Below are 23,219 nucleotides of genomic sequence, written 5' to 3'. Positions count from 1 at the left end.
TGAATGGGAAACTCACCCGAGACAAAGTATAGGTTTTCATTATGTGAATAATTTTAAAATCTTAGCTCAAACGGCTGCAAAACCTCTTTCTTTCGCCAAGACAATGCGTTTCTCACTGTTACATGCATTTGAATGGGAAACTCACCCGAGACAAAGTATAGGTTTTCATTATGTGAATAATTTTAAAATCTTAGCTCAAACGGCCAAGACAGTGTGATTCTCACTGTTACATGCATTTGAATGGGAAACTCGCCTTGAGACAAAGTATAGGTTTTCATTATGTGAATAATTTTAAAATCTTAGCTCAAACGGCTGCAAAACCTGTTTGCCCAGCACGGAGATATTGAGTTTTATAAGATAAAGCCATAAACATGTGTGTCTGAGTCTTCTATCAAAAGTTACAGCGATTTATATGAAGTTGTTGAAAAACGCTTTCTTTCGCCAAGACAGTGTGTTTCTCACTGTTACATGCATTTGAATGGGAAACTCACCCAAGACAAAGTATAGGTTTTCATTATGTGAATAATTTTAAAATCTTAGCTCAAACGGCTGCAAAACCTCTTTCTTTCGCCAAGACAATGCGTTTTTCACTGTTACATGCATTTGAATGGGAAACTCACCCGAGACAAAGTATAGGTTTTCATTATGTGAATAATTTTAAAATCTTAGCTCAAACGGCCAAGACATTGTGATTCTCACTGTTACATGCATTTGAATGGGAAACTCGCCTGAGACAAAGTATAGGTTTTCATTATGTGAATAATTTTAAAATCTTAGCTCAAACGGCTGCAAAACCTGTTTGCCCAGCACGGAGATATTGAGTTTTATAAGATAAAGCCTGTCAGGGGTTAAGACATTTGTTCACAAGTAAGAGAAATAAGACACTGCAGACCAACTCAGAGAGTATTAAGACATGCGCATGGGTGTGTGCCTCTCAGCAAAATCACACACACTCAGCGCAGGCTGGTTGCTTTATTTATAAGGCAAAATGGGTTACATAGTACTTCCTCTTTTAACCGAAAGGGAAAAGGCCAGACATTTCCTAAGCTTATCTGACCTCTGCACACAAACTAAGAATAAAAACATAGAAGTATATCACACTTATCTGACATCACACACACTGGGTTAAAGAATACATACTTGTATACTTGTCAAACATCTCAGACACTAAAGTAAGGAATGCATTATGTTCTCTTTAACAATAAACTTGGTTATGTGAAAATATATGAACACTCGATTATAAGGCACACTTGATTATACTTGATTTCATAAAAATCCTCTCACATTTCCCTCCTGTTGTTAATATATTTCACAGGTTTTAATCAATGCATAGTCACTTGTTAGTCACATTTTTGCATGTCATTCAGTGAAGTATTTAAACAACAGTTCTGTAAAGACTAGAATAGGGATTTTCCACTCTTTCCTCCATATTCAGCATATCATATTGGCGATAGGGATCCTCCATATTCCTCTGAACCAAAACATAGTTTCCTAACATACGCTTGAACATGTTTGACATTATGCTTCTCAGACATGGGCTAATACAAGCAGTGAAAAGGCAAAATAGTAACATCACATTGAAAAGGGCCAACAGGCCTTTAATCACTAAGGATTTCCAGGAGCCACTCAGTAACCAGTCCCACCAGCCTTGCTTAACGGCTACGTAGTCCTGCTGCTGAGCGTCTCTCAATTGTTTCAGAACATTCAAAGCATTTGTCATGTTTAATGAATGTATGTTGTCAGGTATGTAGGTGCAACAGGTGGTGTTGAACAACACGCAGAGACCTCCTTTCTCTGCAAGAATAATGTCCAAAGCTACTCGATGTTGCATGACAGTGATGCGGATTGCATCAATTTCTTCATTCTGTGCTTTGTCAATGCGGGTGCAAGCATTCAAAAACAGTCCAAAACGATAGTCTAAAGTCTCTATTTGTAGTGCGTGCTTTCCTACTCCGATCCAGGGAAACAAAGCGTGCATTACCTTCTGGCCGTTGGTCCAGAGTTGTAACTTACAAGCACCTAAGCACAACAGCTTTGGGGCTGGGGCTGGTGCTGGGGCTGGTGCTTCTTCTGGATTCATCAGGTTGTTTTCCTCAGTCATCTTGTTGAGTTTTTATTCAGGCGTCCCTGGTGTTGTTATTGGTTCTTCTCTTTGGTGGGATAGGTCACTCTTTTACTATGTGTCTGTTCTTCAGGATGACCTGGTACACCTAAACTTCTGGTGAGTAGACTGCCAGCGAAGTGGAGTGGCGGGATATACCCAATCAGCCCTTCCTCCACCGGCAGATCACCTGGAAGCTAAGGGAACCGGCGTCTTATTGTGGTGCAAACACTTTCTTCACGTGGCTTTGATGGATCCACGAAGGTCGTTCGGCTATCTTACAAGCTGTCGGTGTAGTAAGCAACACCTGGAAGGGCCCCTCCCACCTCGGAGCACTCCAGTTTTTTCGCTGGAGGACTTTAATCAGAATCCAATCACCGGGGTTCAACCTGCAAGAGACTGGAGATAGATCACTCGGCAGTTGATTGCTTAGTATCACTTCTTTATTCTCAAACAGTTTTGTCATCCATTCTGCCATCGTTGTTTCTGCAGGAAGCAGGGTGCTGGGGTTTAGCTGATTACACTTCTCTATAGTAATGTGTGAGTGTGAGAGCAGAATACCTACATAAGAGAGTTGTCTCCGAAAGCTTGAGTCAAAACTGCCTTCATGTACCCTGCTACTCCATCGACATGGAGAATAAAAGGTTTTTCATAGTCTGGTAATGCTAAGACGGTACATGTTTGCAATGCTATTTTTAAATCAGTGAAGGCTTTTTCTGCTTCTAGGGTCCACTGTATTTTGTCTTTTAATGCTAGGTCTTTTCCATAAATTAGGTTCTGTAGTGGCTGGGCCAGCAGTGCATACTCTGGGATCCAGCACCTACAGAAATTGCACAGACCTAAATAACTCATCATTTGTTGCTTAGTTATTTGGTTTTGGTGCATTTTGGACTGCTGTCTTTCTGCTCTCTAGTAAGGTGCGGCCTCGGCCTGTTAGTTGATGTCCTAAGTAGATGACTTTATCACTCCACAATTGTAACTTGTGTTGTGATACTTTGTGGCCTTGTTCTGCCAAATGTTGCAGAACCGTCATTGTGTTTTCTCTACAATCATCTTGTGTATGGCCTGTAATCAATATGTCATCTACATACAGCAGAAATTTTCCTGGAGCAGGAAGAGAGCAAAATGACATTGATTTCTTTAGAACTTCTGCATACAGTGTTGGGCTATTTTGAAATCCTTGTGGTAGCCTGGTGTATGTGTATTTTTCATTATAAAAAGTAAATCCAAATAGATTCTGTGAATCTTTATGTAAGGGAACAGAGAAAAATGCATTTGAGAGGTCAATCACCGAGAACCATTGTTCTTTTGGTGTTACTTGATTTAAAATGATATGTGGATTTGCAACCACTGGAGGTATTTGCTCTGTTACCTCGTTTATTGCTCTTAGATCATGAACTAGGCGATATTTTCCAGTATTGGCCTTTTTTACTGGAAAAATTGGTGTATTACACGTGGCTTTATTAGTTTTCACGAGAATACCTGCTTTCTGCATGTCTGCTATTACTGGCCTAATTCCTTCCTTTGCTTCTGCACTCAAAGGTTATTGTGGTTTCACAGGCCTTCTGGCCCTGATGCTGACCTATCTATCAGAGTGTCATTAGAGAATCTCATTTTCACTTGAGGCATTTTTAGATACCTTCTAGTTTTTCAAAGAATTCACACATCTTACATATTTCAAACTTTGAAGTTTTTTGTTTTGTGTATATATATATTTTTTCCTAAACTTTGCATTGTTCATAGCTCACAGTTCTAAAACTGGGTATTTGTAAATCATATGCATTTGTAAATCATATGCCTAATCACTATGTGTCACCGTAATCCACAAGTATTGGCACAAATTTGTTTCCAAACCAACAAAATAATCAAAAAACAAAAACATACATGAGTCAGGATACAAAAAGACAAAGAAAAATGTTGCCAGAAACAAAGCAGAAGTGTGAGGGGAAACTGAGCTCACAGACAGCTGCATGTGTTGGCTTTTAATAGCATGCAGCCTCTGCTCTAAAAAAACCAATAAATAAAAAATAAAAGAAAATGTGTAACATGCTCATCAACTTAGCGGTGTCCACACATTTAATTCAGCTTCATAATCCTGTAGGTTTAGTTATTATCTACAGGGTTTGGCTTATTAGTTGTTATTATAGATGTGCTCTGTATCTCAGTAATATTTATCTAGGATAAATGACAGGTTTTCAAACAGGTTAAGTGCCTCTATGCACCTAATTGGTTTAGATATTGCTTTTATTTTCTTCATCTCATATTTCATTATACTGAGTTTGAGCAAACCTTTAAGCTTGATGCAGACTACTTCATAACAATTGTCCATCTCACATCATACTGGCTAGGATACTTCTTGTTATTATTAATATTATATTTTTATTAATTATTATCATCTTTTTCTGTCTATATAATAACAATAGTATATTACAATATTTTATTAGTGTATATCACTATACTACTACTGAGCCAACTTAATAGTTAGGATCATCTTACTCAGCAAACAGATAATTTATAGTTCATCCAATCTGTACAAAATTTGCTTTTTCTCTGAACAGGTTTGTGCCTAGTTTTAGACTGGTCTTCTGTTTGCCTCATCTCAGATCCAACCTTCAGATTATTATATTTTATTTTGTATCCATCAGGGACTGTGAGTGAGCTGCAGTCTCACCCACCCTCCAGGATGGAAACATTTATCTTTTCACACACTTTCCTTGGCTGAACAATGACACAGCCTTAATCTACCTTATGCATCTCTCTTTTTTTTATAGAAAAGGTCTTCATATAAATGATTTCCTTTTATTTATTTCATACAATCTGGGCATGATGGGTCATAAATGCACTGATTTTTGCAGCCACGGCCACTATCTCTATGTGACATAAAAGGGGATCGGTTAGATGCTGTTTTGTCACATGTCCTGAGGCTGATTTCACAATTATAGTGTTTTTTGAGAATGTTACATTTGGGACTTCTACAGTTAAAACAGTTTTACAAGCTCCTGTGTCCCAAAACATTTTTTAACGGCACACCTTTCACATATATTACAACTGTTGGCTTGTCTTCTGAACCTAACAGTAGTTGTTCTACATTGTAAACCTCCGCTTCATCTGTTTCACTTCCTTCCTCTCGTGCTAGTCATTCATCACTTTCCTGTTCCTGAATTACACTCCTGCAGTCTCGAGCAAAGTGCCCGTTTTTTTCCACAATTACAGCATTTAATCTCTCTTTTGTCCCTTCTTTGTCCTGCTTTTTACTTTCTTCCTCATATAGCTCTTTTTGCAAAGCGGCTTTTAAAGCATTTATTGAATCAGGGGTGCATTTGCCTTGCCAAGCTGGACAATATATTTTATGTGGATTTCTCCACCTTTTTGCACTGATTATTCCTGCATTTGAACAGTTTTTTCCTAACCACTCTTCATCTGCTGTTAATTTTACTTTAGCTTTAGAATTACCCATTTTGAACTAATTACGTCAGAACTGTGACACCTTCTCTGGCACAAAGGAGGGGGCAGGTGATCAATAACAGGCTTCTACTCACCCACTAGTTGAGAGAGCGGTTATTGATTTTACGTGATGACGCACAACCTTAGATTCCCACTCCAACCAGTTCGTGAGCGTACACAGGAAAACAGCTTTGAGGAGTAGTTCGACCGCTTATTGGGTCGTAAATGACAACTTACTCCTCTTAGTTAACACAATTAGAGCGCGCTTTTATAATTTTTACTGAGATTTTCCGTATTTTCGTTGTGCAACCTTCTACCTGTTCCGTTGCAGCCACTCCCAGAGCGACCGGAACTCGTTCCATTCAGCTGCTACCCAGAGCAACCGGAACTTTTAATAGCGATTTCTAGAATCTCGCTCTTGCCTGTCGTCTTTAAGTCCCTCTTGGACTAAGATCTGTCGGCGCTAACCAGGTTTACACACTATTTTAAAGGAAAATCTCAATATCAACGTATTTTAGCGCTTGATGGAATGCAGTGTTTCATATTCACCTTACTGTGGCGCTGCGTTTTGAATTCGGTTCATCTGGTCCTGGCGCCGTGGGGCCTGTATAAGACGCTGACCGGAGATCGAATGGTCCCGGTTTTTCTCCTTTACTGTGCACAGGTTTTTTCCAGCGCAGGCAACACGACGTCAGGATCCGATGAAAACCGTCTGTGGACAACTAGACGTTAAAAATAACAGTCAGTTCTCCGGCTCGGAGGACCAATTAAATGTCAGGGGTTAAGACATTTGTTCACAAGTAAGAGAAATAAGACACTGCAGACCGACTCAGAGAGTATTAAGACATGCGCATGGGTGTGTGCCTCTCAGCAAAATCACACACACTCAGCGCAGGCTGGTTGCTTTATTTATAAGGCAAAATGGGTTACATAGTACTTCCTCTTTTAACCGAAAGGGAAAAAGCCAGACATTACCTAAGCTTATCTGACCTCTGCACACAAACTAAGAATAAAAACATAGAAGTATATCACACTTATCTGACATCACACACACTGGGTTAAAGAATACATACTTGTATACTTGTCAAACATCTCAGACACTAAAGTAAGGAATGCATTATGTTCTCTTTAACAATAAACTTGGTTATGTGAAAATATATGAACACTCGATTATAAAGCAAACTTGATTATACTTGATTTCATAAAAATCCTCTCACAAAGCCATAAACATGTTTGTCTGAGTCTTCTATCAAAAGTTACAGCAATTTATATGAAGTTGTTGAAAAACGCTTTCTTTCGCCAAGACAATGCGTTTCTCACTGTTACATGCATTTGAATGGGAAACTCGCCTGAGACAAAGTATAGGTTTTCATTATGTGAATAGTTTTAAAATCTTATCTCAAACGGCTGCAAAACCTGTTTGCCCAGCACGGAGATATTGAGTTTTATAAGATAAAGCCATAAACATGTGTGTCTGAGTCTTCTATCAAAAGTTACAGCGATTTATATGAAGTTGTTCAAAAACGCTTTCTTTCGCCAAGACAATGCGTTTCTCACTGTTACATGCATTTGAATGGGAAACTCACCCGAGACAAAGTATAGGTTTTCATTATGTGAATAATTTTAAAATCTTAGCTCAAACGGCTGCAAAACCTGTTTGCCCAGCACGGAGATATTGAGTTTTATAAGATAAAGCCATGAACATGTTTGTCTGAGTCTTCTATCAAAAGTTATAGCGATTTATATGAAGTTGTACGAAAATGCTTTCTTTCGCCAAGACAGTGTGTTTCTCACTGTTACATGCATTTGAATGGGAAACTCACCCGAGACAAAGTATAGGTTTTCATTATGTGAATAATTTTAAAATCTTAGCTCAAACGGCTGCAAAACCTGTTTGCCCAGCACGGAGATATTGAGTTTTATAAGATAAAGCCATAAACATGTTTGTCTGAGACCTCTATCAAAAGTTACAGCGATTTATATGAAGTTGTACGAAAATGCTTTCTTTCGCCAAGACAATGCTTTTCTCACTGTTACATGCATTTGAATGGGAAACTCGCCTGAAACAAAGTATAGGTTTTCATTATGTGAATAATTTTAAAATCTTAGCTCAAACGGCTGCAAAACCTGTTTGCCCAGCACGGAGATATTGAGTTTTATAAGATAAAGCCATAAACATGTGTGTCTGAGTCTTCTATCAAAAGTTACAGCGATTTATATGAAGTTGTTCAAAAACGCTTTATTTCACCAAGACAGTGTGTTTCTCACTGTTACATGCATTTGAATGGGAAACTCGCCTCAGACAAAGTATAGGTTTTCATTATGTGAATAATTTTAAAATCTTAACTCAAACGGCTGCAAAACCTGTTTGCCCAGCACGGGGATATTGAGTTCTATAAGATAAAGCCATGAACATGTTTGTCTGAGACCTCTATCAAAAGTTACAGCGATTTATATGAAGTTGTTCAAAAACGCTTTCTTTCGCCAAGACAATGCGTTTCTCACTGTTACATGCATTTGAATGGGAAACTCGCCCGAGACAAAGTATAGGTTTTCATTATGTGAATAATTTTAAAATCTTAGCTCAAACGGCTGCAAAACCTGTTTGCCCAGCACGGGGATATTGAGTTTTATAAGATAAAGCCATAAACATGTTTGTCTGAGTCTTCTATCAAAAGTTACAGCGATTTATATGAAGTTGTTCAAAAACGCTTTCTTTCGCCAAGACAATGCGTTTCTCACGGTTACACGCATTTGAATGGGAAACTCGCCTGAAACAAAGTATAGGTTTTCATTATGTGAATAATTTTAAAATCTTAGCTCAAACGGCTGCAAAACCTGTTTGCCCAGCACGGAGATATTGAGTTCTATAAGATAAAGCCATAAACATGTTTGTCTGAGACCTCTATCAAAAGTTACAGCGATTTATATGAAGTTGTTCAAAAACGCTTTATTTCGCCAAGACAGTGTGTTTCTCACTGTTACATGCATTTGAATGGGAAACTCGCCTCAGACAAAGTATAGGTTTTCATTATGTGAATAATTTTAAAATCTTAGCTCAAACGGCTGCAAAACCTGTTTGCCCAGCACGGAGATATTGAGTTTTATAAGATAAAGCCATGAACATGTTTGTCTGAGTCTTCTATCAAAAGTTACAGCGATTTATATGAAGTTGTTCAAAAACGCTTTATTTCGCCAATACAATGCGTTTCTCACTGTTACATGCATTTGAATGGGAAACTCACCCGAGACAAAGTATAGGTTTTCATTATGTGAATAATTTTAAAATCTTAGCTCAAACGGCTGCAAAACCTGTTTGCCCAGCACGGAGATATTGAGTTTTATAAGATAAAGCCATGAACATGTTTGTCTGAGTCTTCTATCAAAAGTTACAGCGATTTATATGAAGTTGTACGAAAATGCTTTCTTTCGCCAAGACAGTGTTTCTCACTGTTACATGCATTTGAATGGGAAACTCGCCTCAGACAAAGTATAGGTTTTCATTATGTGAATAATTTTAAAATCTTAGCTCAAACGGCTGCAAAACCTGTTTGCCCAGCACGGAGATATTGAGTTTTATAAGATAAAGCCATGAACATGTTTGTCTGAGTCTTCTATCAAAAGTTACAGCGATTTATATGAAGTTGTTCAAAAACGCTTTATTTCGCCAATACAATGCGTTTCTCACTGTTACATGCATTTGAATGGGAAACTCACCCGAGACAAAGTATAGGTTTTCATTATGTGAATAATTTTAAAATCTTAGCTCAAACGGCTGCAAAACCTGTTTGCCCAGCACGGAGATATTGAGTTTTATAAGATAAAGCCATGAACATGTTTGTCTGAGTCTTCTATCAAAAGTTACAGCGATTTATATGAAGTTGTTCAAAAACGCTTTCTTTCGCCAAGACAATGCGTTTCTTACTGTTACATGCATTTGAATGGGAAACTCACCCGAGACAAAGTATAGGTTTTCATTATGTGAATAATTTTAAAATCTTAGCTCAAACGGCTGCAAAACCTCTTTCTTTCGCCAAGACAATGCGTTTCTCACTGTTACATGCATTTGAATGGGAAACTCGCCCAAGACAAAGTATAGGTTTTCATTATGTGAATAATTTTAAAATCTTAGCTCAAACGGCTGCAAAACCTCTTTCTTTCGCCAAGACAATGCGTTTCTCACTGTTACATGCATTTGAATGGGAAACTCGCCTCAGACAAAGTATAGGTTTTCATTATGTGAATAATTTTAAAATCTTAGCTCAAACGGCTGCAAAACCTGTTTGCCCAGCACGGAGATATTTAGTTTTATAAGATAAAGCCATAAACATGTTTGTCTGAGTCTTCTATCAAAAGTTACAGCGATTTATATGAAGTTGTTCAAAAACGCTTTCTTTCGCCAAGACAATGCGTTTCTCACTGTTACATGCATTTGAATGGGAAACTCGCCTGAAACAAAGTATAGGTTTTCATTATGTGAATAATTTTAAAATCTTAGCTCAAACGGCTGCAAAACCTGTTTGCCCAGCACGGAGATATTGAGTTTTATAAGATAAAGCCATAAACATGTGTGTCTGAGTCTTCTATCAAAAGTTACAGCGATTTATATGAAGTTGTTCAAAAACGCTTTCTTTCGCCAAGACAATGCGTTTCTCACTGTTACATGCATTTGAATGGGAAACTCGCCTGAAAAAAAGTATAGGTTTTCATTATGTGAATAATTTTAAAATCTTAGCTCAAACGGCTGCAAAACCTGTTTGCCCAGCACGGAGATATTTAGTTTTATAAGATAAAGCCATAAACATGTTTGTCTGAGTCTTCTATCAAAAGTTACAGCGATTTATATGAAGTTGTTCAAAAACGCTTTCTTTCGCCAAGACAATGCGTTTCTCACTGTTACATGCATTTGAATGGGAAACTCACCCGAGACAAAGTATAGGTTTTCATTATGTGAATAATTTTAAAATCTTAGCTCAAACGGCTGCAAAACCTCTTTCTTTCGCCAAGACAATGCGTTTCTCACTGTTACATGCATTTGAATGGGAAACTCGCCCAAGACAAAGTATAGGTTTTCATTATGTGAATAATTTTAAAATCTTAGCTCAAACGGCTGCAAAACCTCTTTCTTTCGCCAAGACAATGCGTTTCTCACTGTTACATGCATTTGAATGGGAAACTCGCCCGAGACAAAGTATAGGTTTTCATTATGTGAATAATTTTAAAATCTTAGCTCAAACTGCTGCAAAACCTCTTTCTTTCGCCAAGACAATGCGTTTCTCACTGTTACATGCATTTGAATGGGAAACTCACCCGAGACAAAGTATAGGTTTTCATTATGTGAATAATTTTAAAATCTTAGCTCAAACAGCCAAGACATTGTGATTCTCACTGTTACATGCATTTGAATGGGAAACTCACCCGAGACAAAGTATAGGTTTTCATTATGTGAATAATTTTAAAATCTTAGCTCAAACGGCTGCAAAACCTCTTTCTTTCGCCAAGACAATGCGTTTCTCACTGTTACATGCATTTGAATGGGAAACTCACCCGAGACAAAGTATAGGTTTTCATTATGTGAATAATTTTAAAATCTTAGCTCAAACGGCCAAGACAGTGTGATTCTCACTGTTACATGCATTTGAATGGGAAACTCGCCTTGAGACAAAGTATAGGTTTTCATTATGTGAATAATTTTAAAATCTTAGCTCAAACGGCTGCAAAACCTGTTTGCCCAGCACGGAGATATTGAGTTTTATAAGATAAAGCCATAAACATGTGTGTCTGAGTCTTCTATCAAAAGTTACAGCGATTTATATGAAGTTGTTCAAAAACGCTTTCTTTCGCCAAGACAGTGTGTTTCTCACTGTTACATGCATTTGAATGGGAAACTCACCCGAGACAAAGTATAGGTTTTCATTATGTGAATAATTTTAAAATCTTAGCTCAAACTGCTGCAAAACCTCTTTCTTTCGCCAAGACAATGCGTTTCTCACTGTTACATGCATTTGAATGGGAAACTCACCCGAGACAAAGTATAGGTTTTCATTATGTGAATAATTTTAAAATCTTAGCTCAAACGGCCAAGACATTGTGATTCTCACTGTTACATGCATTTGAATGGGAAACTCGCCTGAGACAAAGTATAGGTTTTCATTATGTGAATAATTTTAAAATCTTAGCTCAAACGGCTGCAAAACCTGTTTGCCCAGCACGGAGATATTGAGTTTTATAAGATAAAGCCATAAACATGTGTGTCTGAGTCTTCTATCAAAAGTTACAGCGATTTATATGAAGTTGTTGAAAAACGCTTTCTTTCGCCAAGACAGTGTGTTTCTCACTGTTACATGCATTTGAATGGGAAACTCACCCGAGACAAAGTATAGGTTTTCATTATGTGAATAATTTTAAAATCTTAGCTCAAACGGCTGCAAAACCTCTTTCTTTCGCCAAGACAGTGTGTTTCTCACTGTTACATGCATTTGAATGGGAAACTCACCCGAGACAAAGTATAGGTTTTCATTATGTGAATAATTTTAAAATCTTAGCTCAAACGGCTGCAAAACCTCTTTCTTTCGCCAAGACAATGCGTTTCTCACTGTTACATGCATTTGAATGGGAAACTCGCCCAAGACAAAGTATAGGTTTTCATTATGTGAATAATTTTAAAATCTTAGCTCAAACGGCTGCAAAACCTCTTTCTTTCGCCAAGACAATGCGTTTCTCACTGTTACATGCATTTGAATGGGAAACTCGCCCGAGACAAAGTATAGTTTTTCATTATGTGAATAATTTTAAAATCTTAGCTCAAATGGCTTCAAAACCTGTTTGCCCAGCACGGAGATATTGAGTTTTATAAGATAAAGCCATAGACATGTGTTTCTGAGTCCTCTATCAAAAGTTACAGCGATTTATATGAAGTTGTTCAAAAACACTTTATTTCGCCAAGACAATGCGTTTCTCACTGTTACATGCATTTGAATGGGAAACTCGCCTGAGACAAAGTATAGGTTTTCATTATGTGAATAATTTTAAAATCCTAGCTCAATCGGCTGCAAAACCTGTTTGCCCAGCACGGAGATATTGAGTTCTATAAGATAAAGCCATAAACATGTTTGTCTGAGTCCTCTATCAAAAGTTACAGCGATTTATATGAAGTTGTTCAAAAACGCTTTATTTCGCCAAGACAATGCGTTTCTCACTGTTACATGCATTTGAATGGGAAACTCGCCCGAGACAAAGTATAGGTTTTCATTATGTGAATAATTTTAAAATCTTAGCTCAAACGGCTGCAAAACCTGTTTGCCCAGCACGGGGATATTGAGTTCTATAAGATAAAGCCATAAACATGTTTGTCTGAGTCTTCTATCAAAAGTTACAGCGATTTATATGAAGTTGTTCAAAAACGCTTTCTTTCGCCAAGACAATGCGTTTCTCACTGTTACATGCATTTGAATGGGAAACTCGCCTGAAACAAAGTATAGGTTTTCATTATGTGAATAATTTTAAAATCTTAGCTCAAACGGCTGCAAAACCTGTTTGCCCAGCACGGAGATATTGAGTTCTATAAGATAAAGCCATAAACATGTTTGTCTGAGTCTTCTATCAAAAGTTACAGCGATTTATATGAAGTTGTTCAAAAACGCTTTATTTCGCCAAGACAATGCGTTTCTCACTGTTACATGCATTTGAATGGGAAACTCGCCTCAGACAAAGTATAGGTTTTCATTATGTGAATAATTTTAAAATCCTAGCTCAAACGGCTGCAAAACCTGTTTGCCCAGCACGGAGATATTGAGTTCTATAAGATAAAGCCATAAACATGTTTGTCTGAGTCCTCTATCAAAAGTTACAGCGATTTATATGAAGTTGTTCAAAAACGCTTTATTTCGCCAAGACAATGCGTTTCTCACTGTTACATGCATTTGAATGGGAAACTCGCCCGAGACAAAGTATAGGTTTTCATTATGTGAATAATTTTAAAATCTTAGCTCAAACGGCTGCAAAACCTGTTTGCCCAGCACGGGGATATTGAGTTCTATAAGATAAAGTCATAAACATGTTTGTCTGAGTCCTCTATCAAAAGTTACAGCGATTTATATGAAGTTGTTCAAAAACGCTTTCTTTCGCCAAGACAATGCGTTTCTCACGGTTACACGCATTTGAATGGGAAACTCGCCCGAGACAAAGTATAGGTTTTCATTATGTGAATAATTTTAAAATCTTAGCTCAAACGGCTGCAAAACCTGTTTGCCCAGCACGGAGATATTTAGTTTTATAAGATAAAGCCATAAACATGTTTGTCTGAGTCTTCTATCAAAAGTTACAGCGATTTATATGAAGTTGTTCAAAAACGCTTTCTTTCACCAAGACAATGCGTTTCTCACTGTTACATGCATTTGAATGGGAAACTCGCCTGAAACAAAGTATAGGTTTTCATTATGTGAATAATTTTAAAATCTTAGCTCAAACGGCTGCAAAACCTGTTTGCCCAGCACGGAGATATTGAGTTTTATAAGATAAAGCCATAAACATGTGTGTCTGAGTCTTCTATCAAAAGTTACAGCGATTTATATGAAGTTGTTCAAAAACGCTTTCTTTCGCCAAGACAATGCGTTTCTCACTGTTACATGCATTTGAATGGGAAACTCGCCTGAAAAAAAGTATAGGTTTTCATTATGTGATTAACTTGGAAATCTTAGCTCAAACGGCTGCAAAACCTGATTGCCCAGCACGGGGATATTGAGTTCTATAAGATAAAGCCATAAACATGTTTGTCTGAGTCTTCTATCAAAAGTTACAGCGATTTATATGAAGTTGTTCAAAAACGCTTTCTTTCGCCAAGACAATGCGTTTCTCACTGTTACATGCATTTGAATGGGAAACTCACCCGAGACAAAGTATAGGTTTTCATTATGTGAATAATTTTAAAATCTTAGCTCAAACGGCTGCAAAACCTGTTTGCCCAGCACGGAGATATTGAGTTTTATAAGATAAAGCCATGAACATGTTTGTCTGAGTCTTCTATCAAAAGTTATAGAGATTTATATGAAGTTGTACGAAAATGCTTTCTTTCGCCAAGACAGTGTGTTTCTCACTGTTACATGCATTTGAATGGGAAACTCACCCGAGACAAAGTATAGGTTTTCATTATGTGAATAATTTTAAAATCTTAGCTCAAACGGCTGCAAAACCTGTTTGCCCAGCACGGAGATATTGAGTTCTATAAGATAAAGCCATAAACATGTTTGTCTGAGACCTCTATCAAAAGTTACAGCGATTTATATGAAGTTGTACGAAAATGCTTTCTTTCGCCAAGACAATGCTTTTCTCACTGTTACATGCATTTGAATGGGAAACTCGCCTGAAACAAAGTATAGGTTTTCATTATGTGAATAATTTTAAAATCTTAGCTCAAACGGCTGCAAAACCTGTTTGCCCAGCACGGAGATATTGAGTTTTATAAGATAAAGCCATAAACATGTGTGTCTGAGTCTTCTATCAAAAGTTACAGCGATTTATATGAAGTTGTTCAAAAACGCTTTATTTCACCAAGACAGTGTGTTTCTCACTGTTACATGCATTTGAATGGGAAACTCGCCTCAGACAAAGTATAGGTTTTCATTATGTGAATAATTTTAAAATCTTAACTCAAACGGCTGCAAAACCTGTTTGCCCAGCACGGGGATATTGAGTTCTATAAGATAAAGCCATGAACATGTTTGTCTGAGACCTCTATCAAAAGTTACAGCGATTTATATGAAGTTGTTCAAAAACGCTTTCTTTCGCCAAGACAATGCGTTTCTCACTGTTACATGCATTTGAATGGGAAACTCGCCCGAGACAAAGTATAGGTTTTCATTATGTGAATAATTTTAAAATCTTAGCTCAAACGGCTGCAAAACCTGTTTGCCCAGCACGGGGATATTGAGTTTTATAAGATAAAGCCATAAACATGTTTGTCTGAGTCTTCTATCAAAAGTTACAGCGATTTATATGAAGTTGTTCAAAAACGCTTTCTTTCGCCAAGACAATGCGTTTCTCACGGTTACACGCATTTGAATGGGAAACTCGCCTGAAACAAAGTATAGGTTTTCACTATGTGAATAATTTTAAAATCTTAGCTCAAACGGCTGCAAAACCTGTTTGCCCAGCACGGAGATATTGAGTTCTATAAGATAAAGCCATAAACATGTTTGTCTGAGACCTCTATCAAAAGTTACAGCGATTTATATGAAGTTGTTCAAAAACGCTTTATTTCGCCAAGACAGTGTGTTTCTCACTGTTACATGCATTTGAATGGGAAACTCGCCTCAGACAAAGTATAGGTTTTCATTATGTGAATAATTTTAAAATCTTAGCTCAAACGGCTGCAAAACCTGTTTGCCCAGCACGGAGATATTTAGTTTTATAAGATAAAGCCATAAACATGTTTGTCTGAGTCTTCTATCAAAAGTTACAGCGATTTATATGAAGTTGTTCAAAAACGCTTTCTTTCGCCAAGACAATGCGTTTCTCACTGTTACATGCATTTGAATGGGAAACTCACCCGAGACAAAGTATAGGTTTTCATTATGTGAATAATTTTAAAATCTTAGCTCAAACGGCTGCAAAACCTGTTTGCCCAGCACGGAGATATTGAGTTTTATAAGATAAAGCCATGAACATGTTTGTCTGAGTCTTCTATCAAAAGTTATAGCGATTTATATGAAGTTGTACGAAAATGCTTTCTTTCGCCAAGACAGTGTGTTTCTCACTGTTACATGCATTTGAATGGGAAACTCACCCGAGACAAAGTATAGGTTTTCATTATGTGAATAATTTTAAAATCTTAGCTCAAACGGCTGCAAAACCTGTTTGCCCAGCACGGAGATATTTAGTTTTATAAGATAAAGCCATAAACATGTTTGTCTGAGTCTTCTATCAAAAGTTACAGCGATTTATATGAAGTTGTTCAAAAACGCTTTCTTTCGCCAAGACAATGCGTTTCTCACTGTTACATGCATTTGAATGGGAAACTCGCCTGAAACAAAGTATAGGTTTTCATTATGTGAATAATTTTAAAATCTTAGCTCAAACGGCTGCAAAACCTGTTTGCCCAGCACGGAGATATTGAGTTTTATAAGATAAAGCCATAAACATGTGTGTCTGAGTCTTCTATCAAAAGTTACAGCGATTTATATGAAGTTGTTCAAAAACGCTTTCTTTCGCCAAGACAATGCGTTTCTCACTGTTACATGCATTTGAATGGGAAACTCACCCGAGACAAAGTATAGGTTTTCATTATGTGAATAATTTTAAAATCTTAGCTCAAACGGCTGCAAAACCTGTTTGCCCAGCACGGAGATATTGAGTTCTATAAGATAAAGCCATAAACATGTTTGTCTGAGACCTCTATCAAAAGTTACAGCGATTTATATGAAGTTGTACGAAAATGCTTTCTTTCGCCAAGACAATGCTTTTCTCACTGTTACATGCATTTGAATGGGAAACTCGCCTGAAACAAAGTATAGGTTTTCATTATGTGAATAATTTTAAAATCTTAGCTCAAACGGCTGCAAAACCTGTTTGCCCAGCACGGAGATATTGAGTTTTATAAGATAAAGCCATAAACATGTGTGTCTGAGTCTTCTATCAAAAGTTACAGCGATTTATATGAAGTTGTTCAAAAACGCTTTATTTCACCAAGACAGTGTGTTTCTCACTGTTACATGCATTTGAATGGGAAACTCGCCTCAGACAAAGTATAGGTTTTCATTATGTGAATAATTTTAAAATCTTAACTCAAACGGCTGCAAAACCTGTTTGCCCAGCACGGAGATATTGAGTTCTATAAGATAAAGCCATAAACATGTTTGTCTGAGACCTCTATCAAAAGTTACAGCGATTTATATGAAGTTGTTCAAAAACGCTTTATTTCGCCAAGACAGTGTGTTTCTCACTGTTACATGCATTTGAATGGGAAACTCGCCTCAGACAAAGTATAGGTTTTCATTATGTGAATAATTTTAAAATCTTAGCTCAAACGGCTGCAAAACCTGTTTGCCCAGCACGGAGATATTTAGTTTTATAAGATAAAGCCATAAACATGTTTGTCTGAGTCTTCTATCAAAAGTTACAGCGATTTATATGAAGTTGTTCAAAAACGCTTTCTTTCGCCAAGACAATGCGTTTCTCACTGTTACATGCATTTGAATGGGAAACTCGCCTGAAACAAAGTATAGGTTTTCATTATGTGAATAATTTTAAAATCTTAGCTCAAACGGCTGCAAAACCTGTTTGCCCAGCACGGAGATATTGAGTTTTATAAGATAAAGCCATAAACATGTGTGTCTGAGTCTTCTATCAAAAGTTACAGCGATTTATATGAAGTTGTTCAAAAACGCTTTCTTTCGCCAAGACAATGCGTTTCTCACTGTTACATGCATTTGAATGGGAAACTCGCCTGAAAAAAAGTATAGGTTTTCATTATGTGAATAATTTTAAAATCTTAGCTCAAACGGCTGCAAAACCTGTTTGCCCAGCACGGAGATATTTAGTTTTATAAGATAAAGCCATAAACATGTTTGTCTGAGTCTTCTATCAAAAGTTACAGCGATTTATATGAAGTTGTTCAAAAACGCTTTCTTTCGCCAAGACAATGCGTTTCTCACTGTTACATGCATTTGAATGGGAAACTCACCCGAGACAAAGTATAGGTTTTCATTATGTGAATAATTTTAAAATCTTAGCTCAAACGGCTGCAAAACCTCTTTCTTTCGCCAAGACAATGCGTTTCTCACTGTTACATGCATTTGAATGGGAAACTCGCCCAAGACAAAGTATAGGTTTTCATTATGTGAATAATTTTAAAATCTTAGCTCAAACGGCTGCAAAACCTCTTTCTTTCGCCAAGACAATGCGTTTCTCACTGTTACATGCATTTGAATGGGAAACTCGCCCGAGACAAAGTATAGGTTTTCATTATGTGAATAATTTTAAAATCTTAGCTCAAACTGCTGCAAAACCTCTTTCTTTCGCCAAGACAATGCGTTTCTCACTGTTACATGCATTTGAATGGGAAACTCACCCGAGACAAAGTATAGGTTTTCATTATGTGAATAATTTTAAAATCTTAGCTCAAACAGCCAAGACATTGTGATTCTCACTGTTACATGCATTTGAATGGGAAACTCACCCGAGACAAAGTATAGGTTTTCATTATGTGAATAATTTTAAAATCTTAGCTCAAACGGCTGCAAAACCTCTTTCTTTCGCCAAGACAATGCGTTTCTCACTGTTACATGCATTTGAATGGGAAACTCACCCGAGACAAAGTATAGGTTTTCATTATGTGAATAATTTTAAAATCTTAGCTCAAACGGCCAAGACAGTGTGATTCTCACTGTTACATGCATTTGAATGGGAAACTCGCCTTGAGACAAAGTATAGGTTTTCATTATGTGAATAATTTTAAAATCTTAGCTCAAACGGCTGCAAAACCTGTTTGCCCAGCACGGAGATATTGAGTTTTATAAGATAAAGCCATAAACATGTGTGTCTGAGTCTTCTATCAAAAGTTACAGCGATTTATATGAAGTTGTTCAAAAACGCTTTCTTTCGCCAAGACAGTGTGTTTCTCACTGTTACATGCATTTGAATGGGAAACTCACCCGAGACAAAGTATAGGTTTTCATTATGTGAATAATTTTAAAATCTTAGCTCAAACTGCTGCAAAACCTCTTTCTTTCGCCAAGACAATGCGTTTCTCACTGTTACATGCATTTGAATGGGAAACTCACCCGAGACAAAGTATAGGTTTTCATTATGTGAATAATTTTAAAATCTTAGCTCAAACGGCCAAGACATTGTGATTCTCACTGTTACATGCATTTGAATGGGAAACTCGCCTGAGACAAAGTATAGGTTTTCATTATGTGAATAATTTTAAAATCTTAGCTCAAACGGCTGCAAAACCTGTTTGCCCAGCACGGAGATATTGAGTTTTATAAGATAAAGCCATAAACATGTGTGTCTGAGTCTTCTATCAAAAGTTACAGCGATTTATATGAAGTTGTTGAAAAACGCTTTCTTTCGCCAAGACAGTGTGTTTCTCACTGTTACATGCATTTGAATGGGAAACTCACCCGAGACAAAGTATAGGTTTTCATTATGTGAATAATTTTAAAATCTTAGCTCAAACGGCTGCAAAACCTCTTTCTTTCGCCAAGACAGTGTGTTTCTCACTGTTACATGCATTTGAATGGGAAACTCACCCGAGACAAAGTATAGGTTTTCATTATGTGAATAATTTTAAAATCTTAGCTCAAACGGCTGCAAAACCTCTTTCTTTCGCCAAGACAATGCGTTTCTCACTGTTACATGCATTTGAATGGGAAACTCGCCCAAGACAAAGTATAGGTTTTCATTATGTGAATAATTTTAAAATCTTAGCTCAAACGGCTGCAAAACCTCTTTCTTTCGCCAAGACAATGCGTTTCTCACTGTTACATGCATTTGAATGGGAAACTCGCCCGAGACAAAGTATAGTTTTTCATTATGTGAATAATTTTAAAATCTTAGCTCAAATGGCTTCAAAACCTGTTTGCCCAGCACGGAGATATTGAGTTTTATAAGATAAAGCCATAGACATGTGTTTCTGAGTCCTCTATCAAAAGTTACAGCGATTTATATGAAGTTGTTCAAAAACACTTTATTTCGCCAAGACAATGCGTTTCTCACTGTTACATGCATTTGAATGGGAAACTCGCCTGAGACAAAGTATAGGTTTTCATTATGTGAATAATTTTAAAATCCTAGCTCAATCGGCTGCAAAACCTGTTTGCCCAGCACGGAGATATTGAGTTCTATAAGATAAAGCCATAAACATGTTTGTCTGAGTCCTCTATCAAAAGTTACAGCGATTTATATGAAGTTGTTCAAAAACGCTTTATTTCGCCAAGACAATGCGTTTCTCACTGTTACATGCATTTGAATGGGAAACTCGCCCGAGACAAAGTATAGGTTTTCATTATGTGAATAATTTTAAAATCTTAGCTCAAACGGCTGCAAAACCTGTTTGCCCAGCACGGGGATATTGAGTTCTATAAGATAAAGCCATAAACATGTTTGTCTGAGTCTTCTATCAAAAGTTACAGCGATTTATATGAAGTTGTTCAAAAACGCTTTCTTTCGCCAAGACAATGCGTTTCTCACTGTTACATGCATTTGAATGGGAAACTCGCCTGAAACAAAGTATAGGTTTTCATTATGTGAATAATTTTAAAATCTTAGCTCAAACGGCTGCAAAACCTGTTTGCCCAGCACGGAGATATTGAGTTCTATAAGATAAAGCCATAAACATGTTTGTCTGAGTCTTCTATCAAAAGTTACAGCGATTTATATGAAGTTGTTCAAAAACGCTTTATTTCGCCAAGACAATGCGTTTCTCACTGTTACATGCATTTGAATGGGAAACTCGCCTGAGACAAAGTATAGGTTTTCATTATGTGAATAATTTTAAAATCCTAGCTCAAACGGCTGCAAAACCTGTTTGCCCAGCACGGAGATATTGAGTTCTATAAGATAAAGCCATAAACATGTTTGTCTGAGTCCTCTATCAAAAGTTACAGCGATTTATATGAAGTTGTTCAAAAACGCTTTATTTCGCCAAGACAATGCGTTTCTCACTGTTACATGCATTTGAATGGGAAACTCGCCCGAGACAAAGTATAGGTTTTCATTATGTGAATAATTTTAAAATCTTAGCTCAAACGGCTGCAAAACCTGTTTGCCCAGCACGGGGATATTGAGTTCTATAAGATAAAGTCATAAACATGTTTGTCTGAGTCCTCTATCAAAAGTTACAGCGATTTATATGAAGTTGTTCAAAAACGCTTTCTTTCGCCAAGACAATGCGTTTCTCACGGTTACACGCATTTGAATGGGAAACTCGCCCGAGACAAAGTATAGGTTTTCATTATGTGAATAATTTTAAAATCTTAGCTCAAACGGCTGCAAAACCTGTTTGCCCAGCACGGAGATATTTAGTTTTATAAGATAAAGCCATAAACATGTTTGTCTGAGTCTTCTATCAAAAGTTACAGCGATTTATATGAAGTTGTTCAAAAACGCTTTCTTTCACCAAGACAATGCGTTTCTCACTGTTACATGCATTTGAATGGGAAACTCGCCTGAAACAAAGTATAGGTTTTCATTATGTGAATAATTTTAAAATCTTAGCTCAAACGGCTGCAAAACCTGTTTGCCCAGCACGGAGATATTGAGTTTTATAAGATAAAGCCATAAACATGTGTGTCTGAGTCTTCTATCAAAAGTTACAGCGATTTATATGAAGTTGTTCAAAAACGCTTTCTTTCGCCAAGACAATGCGTTTCTCACTGTTACATGCATTTGAATGGGAAACTCGCCTGAAAAAAAGTATAGGTTTTCATTATGTGATTAACTTGGAAATCTTAGCTCAAACGGCTGCAAAACCTGATTGCCCAGCACGGGGATATTGAGTTCTATAAGATAAAGCCATAAACATGTTTGTCTGAGTCTTCTATCAAAAGTTACAGCGATTTATATGAAGTTGTTCAAAAACGCTTTCTTTCGCCAAGACAATGCGTTTCTCACTGTTACATGCATTTGAATGGGAAACTCACCCGAGACAAAGTATAGGTTTTCATTATGTGAATAATTTTAAAATCTTAGCTCAAACGGCTGCAAAACCTGTTTGCCCAGCACGGAGATATTGAGTTTTATAAGATAAAGCCATGAACATGTTTGTCTGAGTCTTCTATCAAAAGTTATAGAGATTTATATGAAGTTGTACGAAAATGCTTTCTTTCGCCAAGACAGTGTGTTTCTCACTGTTACATGCATTTGAATGGGAAACTCACCCGAGACAAAGTATAGGTTTTCATTATGTGAATAATTTTAAAATCTTAGCTCAAACGGCTGCAAAACCTGTTTGCCCAGCACGGAGATATTGAGTTCTATAAGATAAAGCCATAAACATGTTTGTCTGAGACCTCTATCAAAAGTTACAGCGATTTATATGAAGTTGTACGAAAATGCTTTCTTTCGCCAAGACAATGCTTTTCTCACTGTTACATGCATTTGAATGGGAAACTCGCCTGAAACAAAGTATAGGTTTTCATTATGTGAATAATTTTAAAATCTTAGCTCAAACGGCTGCAAAACCTGTTTGCCCAGCACGGAGATATTGAGTTTTATAAGATAAAGCCATAAACATGTGTGTCTGAGTCTTCTATCAAAAGTTACAGCGATTTATATGAAGTTGTTCAAAAACGCTTTATTTCACCAAGACAGTGTGTTTCTCACTGTTACATGCATTTGAATGGGAAACTCGCCTCAGACAAAGTATAGGTTTTCATTATGTGAATAATTTTAAAATCTTAACTCAAACGGCTGCAAAACCTGTTTGCCCAGCACGGGGATATTGAGTTCTATAAGATAAAGCCATGAACATGTTTGTCTGAGACCTCTATCAAAAGTTACAGCGATTTATATGAAGTTGTTCAAAAACGCTTTCTTTCGCCAAGACAATGCGTTTCTCACTGTTACATGCATTTGAATGGGAAACTCGCCCGAGACAAAGTATAGGTTTTCATTATGTGAATAATTTTAAAATCTTAGCTCAAACGGCTGCAAAACCTGTTTGCCCAGCACG

The 23,219-nt window shown here is 37.0% G+C and overlaps 1 long non-coding RNA gene across 3 annotated transcripts in view; it reads right to left on the bottom strand.

Annotated features, from left to right (window-relative positions):
• Window positions 1–896: 896 nt before the first annotated feature.
• The window catches only part of LOC308400603, a 52,716-nt gene continuing 30,393 nt past the window's right edge, over window positions 897–23,219 (bottom strand). For all 3 annotated transcript variants that reach the window (XR_013972388.1, XR_013972389.1, XR_013972390.1), the window contains 2 exons: window positions 6,095–6,267; window positions 897–2,490 (listed from right to left, as the gene is read on the bottom strand). This is a non-coding gene — a long non-coding RNA (uncharacterized lncRNA). The remainder of the gene's footprint in view (window positions 2,491–6,094; window positions 6,268–23,219) is intronic.

Source organism: Rhamphochromis sp. 'chilingali', assembly GCF_963969265.1.
Source record: "Rhamphochromis sp. 'chilingali' genome assembly, chromosome: 1".
Classification (NCBI taxonomy): Eukaryota; Metazoa; Chordata; class Actinopteri; order Cichliformes; family Cichlidae; genus Rhamphochromis; species Rhamphochromis sp. 'chilingali'.
This window is presented reverse-complemented; position numbering and strand designations above follow the sequence as displayed.